Source organism: Pinus tabuliformis, chromosome 2_2 (genome assembly GCF_031772625.1).
Source record: "Pinus tabuliformis cultivar Carrire ecotype Pingquan chromosome 2_2, CPIR1, whole genome shotgun sequence".
Taxonomy (NCBI): domain Eukaryota; kingdom Viridiplantae; phylum Streptophyta; class Pinopsida; order Pinales; family Pinaceae; genus Pinus; species Pinus tabuliformis.
The window spans coordinates 881,918,772-881,925,787 of NC_142300.1; the positions used below are offsets into that span (position 1 = coordinate 881,918,772).

General features: G+C 35.9%; 1 pseudogene; it reads left to right on the forward strand.

Moving 5' to 3' along the window:
* Nucleotides 1–853: 853 nt before the first annotated feature.
* LOC149195839 (RNA-binding protein L pseudogene) lies at nt 854–1,936 on the forward strand (annotated as a pseudogene).
* Nucleotides 1,937–7,016: the final 5,080 nt, after the last annotated feature.

Below are 7,016 nucleotides of genomic sequence, written 5' to 3' on the forward strand. Positions count from 1 at the left end.
ATATATATAATTAATTTTTATAGCAAAATTTTAAAAACATAATAGTAATCCCCGAATATTAAAATTCTTTAAATCAAACCTAAAACATAACAAATATCAAATCGTATATTTAATCTGGCTTAATTCTCACTCATCTCATGAGAAAACCAATTCAACTGTCCTCAAAAATAAGATAACACATATGGTGAGGAATAAAGATTATTAAAAAAAAAAAAACTTTTTTCAACCAAGATTTTGCCTAACAAAGTTGATAAAAGGTCTAATCCTTCCACGTGGCAAAGTTGCAAAAGTTTAATACCCAAAATTTAATAATTCTTAAATTTATATAAGACCTCGAAATATATCAAAAGTAACCTAAAATTATAAGAATCTCATTTCTATAGTTTAACATTTTCTTTAAATTAATACATTTAACTTCAACCAACCCCAACAAAATGAAGCGTAGAACACCGATTGGCACCAACCAGTAAAAGTCGGCTCGGACCAACCAGTAAAAGTCGGCACGGACCAGTAACATAAAGTTTTCTTTCTATCATTTCTTTCTTTCGAGTGCATATAAGTGGAGAGAATCTATAGCTCTCTAAAGTCTGGATCAAAACCTGCTCAGCTTTCATAGAATTTTTTTAGTACTCTTCGAGTTGATGTAGATTTCCTGCACTGCGCTGTGTCGCGGAGTTTTTTCTCGCATTCTTTTAAATAATTCAGAATGATGCAGACAGATCCCATGGCAGAACCAGTGATCGATTCCCAGCAGCAACAACATCAAGAACAATTGATGATGCCCCTGCCTCCCGAAGCTAGGTTTTGGCCCCAGCAACCGCAACCCCAACCCCAACCTCAGGTTATGGTGCAGCAATCCTCGCAACAAGTGAACTCCACAGACGAGATTAGGACCCTCTGGATCGGGGGTTTGCAGCATTGGATGGATGAGAATTATCTGCAGCAATGTTTTGCTTCTACCCAGGACCTTCTTTCCCTTAAGATCATTCGCAATAAGCAGACTGGACTTTCAGAGGGTTATGGCTTCTTGGATTTTGTAAGCAATGCAGCAGCCCAGATGGTTCTCCAAAATTACAATGGTGTACAGATGCCCAGGGCTGAACAATTTTACAAGCTAAATTGGGCAACAAAAACTGGTAGAGAAAATCGTTCTGAAGATTTTACTATATTCGTGGGAGATTTGGCATCTGATGACACAGATGAGCTGCTGCGAGAGACCTTCAGAGCCATATACCCATCTGTAAAAGGAGCAAAAGTTATTACTGATAAGGTTACAGGCCGTTCAAAAGGATATGGGTTTGTAACATTTGGGGATGGGAATGAGCAGGCTAGGGCTATAACAGAAATGAATGGAATATTTTGTTCCTCCGGACCTATCCGAATAGCTCCTGCCATAACAAAGCAGACTACTTTTTATCAACAACCCTATCCTCCTCAAGTGGTCGAGTTGGACCCGGAGAATGATCCAAACAATACTACCCTGTTTGTTGGTGGCTTAGATCCCAATGTGATAGTGAGCTTGTGCATGCAAAAATACCTTTCGGCAAGCGGTGTGGATTTGTCGAGTTTAGCAACAGGGCATCTGCAGAGTTAGCATTGCAAATGTTACATGGTACAGTTCTTGGTCAGAGACCAATTCGGCTTTCTTGGGGAAGAAAGAAACAAGAAGCAACCAGATCGAAACCAATGGAATGGGGCATATTATGGTGATGGACAAGGATACAATGTTGGTTATGGTTATGTCAGACAGCCTCAACAAACAATTCCAAATCCATGGAGTGGGATTTATTATGGTGGTATTCAAGGATCCAATGCTGATTATGGTTATGCCACACAACCATATAATGCTGGTTATGCTTATGCCACGCAACCTCAAGACCCAGATATGTTCATTAATATCACGCCAAATGCAAACTATCAGCAGCATCCACAGTAAATTAGTTTCAGTTACAGCAGCCACAGTAAATTAGTTATAGATAAATTAGTTTCAGTTACAGCAGCCAAGGAACATCCAGTCCATCACCATTTCAATGCATCTTGATTCTTCAGATATTGTTTGTGATAAGGACACAAGAACAGAAGATGCGCTAATAAAAGAGTTCTTGAATTGGATCATTTTCCGGGGAGATATGAAATTAGGTTTAAACAGGGGTTATAAAGGAATTAAATGGCTTCAAGAACTTGTCCATAGCAGGAAAATCTGGTTATTACTGTGCTTTCCTCATCAAAGCGATTGTCTATCTATCCAAATGGTTTCAACCGTTGTTGTTACCTTTTAGTTCTCCAAGCAGCGGGTGTCCTGTTTTCATTAAACGTATAATAATATAATTGTTTTTAGTTTCCAAACATATCTGCTACACGGTGAATATAATAATCTCCTGAAGGGCCTCTTTCCGGCCAACTTTATTCGTGACATAGTAAATGTAATGTCTTGAAATAGATAATCAATTTAAAGAGTGTATATTAACTATTTTTGTTGGTTTTATTATCTTATTCATCCTGTAACATATGATATCAACTTCGTATTATTGATTTGGTTTTTCCAACGGCCTGTCTCTGTTATTTTATGCTTGTCTATGTTATTTTATGCTAGATTTCTTCTGATTTGGTGGACCTTTAGACAACAATTGACATGGAATAGTAAATTATGTATTTAGTACTATTATAATAAACAAATGAATATCCACTGTTTTTATTGTTTTTATTATATTATGTTTTAAATCTTACAAACATAAAATTCAGTTAAAGCTCAGCAATAAATTTCATTTAAATGCTTATATGTGGTTATTAAACTTTTGAGAAACAGGGCCATAAACCAATATTCTGGGGCACCTTGCCATTCTGGCTTTTTTGTGCAACTTCGTTTTTAAAAGTACAAGTATTAAAAATAGAAAATAATGAATGTTGGAGACCATATAAGATGTACCATCTAAAATATTTTATTAATTAATATATATATATATATATATATATATATATATATATATATTAAAAAGTACAAGTATTTTTGTAAAAAATATTAAAAATAGAAAATAATGAATATTGGAAATCATATAAGATGTACAGTCTAAAATATTTTATTCATATATATATATATATATATATATATATATATATATATATATTAATTAAAATCTCAATTGTATTTTCAATTTGGGTATCGGTTAACTTTTACGCAAACATATGCTTCCACAATTGTAACTCTTCTTACTTAGAGTAATTTACTAAATGACAAAACTCATGACTCCTATTGATATTGCATCAAGCAAACTTCAAATTCAATTTGGGTAATGCAACTCTCATATAAGGCTCACTAACTAGTTTATACGGTTTTCTCAATAATTATGCTTAAAAGGCAACACCAAGGGAATTAAGAGAGCAGAACAGAAAAACACATTGTTTTCATTCAAATTTACAACTAATGAAAAATAATTTAAAAAAGGTAGAGACTCTTTAAGGCACTTAAAATCCCTCAGGAATCTCCGCTATACATATCTTGATGAACAGGATGGCCGAAGCACATTAAACATGGCAAATTTTAGGGTGTATGATATATTAGAGCTACATAAATATTAATTATTTTACAATTATGTTGAATCCAGTATTAACAGAAAATCATACAGGAAAGTTTGTAATTGTTCTAGGTCCCCAGTATTTGAGAGCTGCCATATCATCAGCAGTCATACAGGAAAGTTTGTAGTTGTTCTAAGTCCCCAGTAATCGAGAGCTTCCATATCATAAGCTCTCGCAGCGTTCTCTTCTTGATCATAGCCACCTAGGAAAAAAAGACCAATCTCCAACTCTAAAGCAATCTAGTAGTCACTGGTATTTGGCTCGACATGTGATGTCTACCTTTGTAATTGGCAGATTTCATTGTCTTATAGACTTCAACTTATACCATGGAGTAGCTTCTCTTAACACTAAGAGGAAAAATAAAAGAATGTCTTTCAGTTTGAAATATAAAGACGCAGTTTATTTTATGTGATTTCTTTGATATGTCATTGAGTGAAGCTTTAGTGATTATAAGTTCACACAATAATCCAAAAATTTTCATCAAATTAAATGCATACCTGGTTACTCCCTGATATTTTGATGTACCCCTTAAGCAACTACTATTTCTTCAAAATTAATCAAAGCAACTGCTTATTACTTCTTAAAAAAATGTGAAACTCAGTGGATACTTTGATGCACCCCTTGAAAAGCCACCGCTATTTCTGCAAAATTAATCAAAGCAACTGCCTATTACTTCTTAAAAAAAATGTGAAACTCAGTGGATTAATGAAAATTTTCTCATTGAAAATATCCAAAATATATGGGACAATATATACACATGTTTTAAATAAATAAAATACATTAAGAAAACCATGTACCTCCTGAGAGACGCAATATATTCATGTCTGGTTGAGTGTTGCATCTCTTCCAGAGCCTCTTTGTATTGGCTAATCTTAAATCAAGAGAGCGAGGGACAATAGCCCTGGAAGTTGAAAAGCATACACAAATGTTGGTGCAAAACTCCAACTTTGGGAAGCATCAGATGGTTTCCTTGCACTCTGCCATCTGTTCACAATAGTGCTAAAGCAAGACTTGATATCCCAAAGAAAGGTAATATATATTTGCATTGGCATTCAATCATCCTTATCAATGTAGAGACGTTTCATTCATTCATAATTAATTCTCAGGTTCAAAATATGTGCTCTTGAATCAAACACCTAGCAAAATCAACAAAGAAGCGACAGAAACTGCGTTTAACATTAGGGGATTTAATAGTGGGTATGGTGGTTTCAAACATGTAGGTTAATAAATAATTAGATAAGATCTAATGGCAAGTTGAATTTGAAACTTTTGAATCAAAAGGAACAAAATGCCAACTCCATGTTACATAATAGGAATCCAGCCACTGTTTTCTGATAGTAGACAAGTATAATGAATCAGATAGCTCACAATATAGGTTGATAGAACCTCTGTGATATTTGGAGTCTACACTACCTACCGACCCACCTTCTGAGCTGCTATTGATATTGTACAACTTATTAAATCTGAAATAGAGTAAAAGATATAGGAGACAAAACAGACTGGGAATGTAAGTCCTTTATATTAGAAGAGAAAAAGAGAACAGAGCAGCATGTAAATGCAGAAGAACATAAAGAAAACCACAAGACTTTCTGACTCAACATGTATTTCTTGGGGTCCAGATTCATTCACAGGTATTTAAAAATGCTGACATGCTTCAACCAAAAAAGGAAGAGAATTTGAGAATTTCAAATTTTGTCCTAGCTGTTTTAAATATATTTTCTACAATTAAAAGGAAAAATCATGAATACATGGGCCTGGAAGGCTTACATTGTAAGTGTGATAATACATGAATGGAGCCCCATCTTGATGTACAATGTTCTCCATCCTCCACAATTCACAAGAATGTGTTATAAATGTCCATTAGCTAAGATTCCATTGCTCTCGAGGAGGAATATTTTACCAGAACATCAGCTGTGACTATTGATGGCGACTACAAAACAATAGGATGAGGAACTTAGAAAGAAGAAGAATTGAGGCAATGGCCTCTTTTCCAGTAATGATTATTAGACAAGGTTATTAACCCTACAAAATTGTTGGACACCTAATCCTAAGTGGGTTAGTGTGGAAGTCGAATGGACAAAGAAGTCCAAGAGACCTTGGGATCTGAAACCCAAGAGTCACATATTTTTACTATAAATGTATATCTATTGTTAATAAAATTGTACTGAATGATTTATCTTTCCTATTCTATGTTTTCCATGTGTGTTTAACTTGGTATCAGAGCAGGCGTATTCCTGCCCTGCATAAATAATGTGAGCCATTTGTCTTATGGCCTTTCTGTGCAGTCATTTCTGTGCAGTCATTTCTGCATCTCAGGAATATTTTCTCACGAATATTTCTTTAGCTAAATGTTCGCTGCTCCTGGCGCTGTCCAGCACTGTCCAAGCGGTTCTTCTGACATGTCTGTCTGCCATATTTTTACCTACGCTCTCTATCCATAAGCGTTTCATGCTCTCTCACTGATTCATAAAACGTCTCTGTCCATCATATTCCTCAAATAATATCAATACCTCACCATCCTCGGTATCGCGTCCTGGGAAGTACAGGTCACCGCGGATGACGGACTGGGTTTAGCTCACACTGCAGACCTGGAATAAAATACATACATGTGGCAATTTGTGGGGTTCCTGGAATGAGATTTTCTAACGTATGATAAGGAAAGGAAAGTCTTCCATATAGATAAATCACAACAGCGCCATTTGATACTTCATTTATCTGAATATATGATGGGACCCTATGTGAGGCATCCAAATTCAAGTTTTTAGGAGGCAGCGTTTGCAGGTTAATATATTGCCAAAGCCATTCGCTATTATTCTCTTTACTTCTTGAGAGTTTCCATATTCCATCTGCTTGTGATGAAATAGCTCTTCTTCCCTGCCATATGTAGCTCTCTTCCTCACAATTGGCCGCGTAAACATGTCTCCCCAATCTTGGAAAGGAAGGGAGTTTCTTCCAATGGATGTTGAACTCTCTTAAATTGAGCATCCACACATGGTACACGTCAGCAAAACCTGGAATGAGTGCATATACACACTCACCATCGCTCGCAATCTCAATTTTACTTGTTGATATCCAAGTAATTGGAGGTTGGGGAAGCGTACTCCAGGCAAAAGGAAGAAAAGGATTCCACACCGAAAGCATGAAACGTTCATTGCCACACGTGCAATCGTAAAAGATGGATGGTTCAGAGGAGAGGATACCATGGTTGTAAAGACACTCATAACCTAATCTGTACTGCTTTGTCATAGCTTTATTCCACGATCGACTTAGCATGTTCAGGACGGGCCGCAGAAAAACGCTCTCTGTCCATCATATTCGCATTATGTCTCTGCCATTCTGCACTGTTCTTCTAAGAAAAGCGCCTCTACTGCCTGACAATTCACCTGATTATTCTCGCCTGCAATACTGAATGTGCTACCTCTGTCAAGTTAGCGTTACTGAAA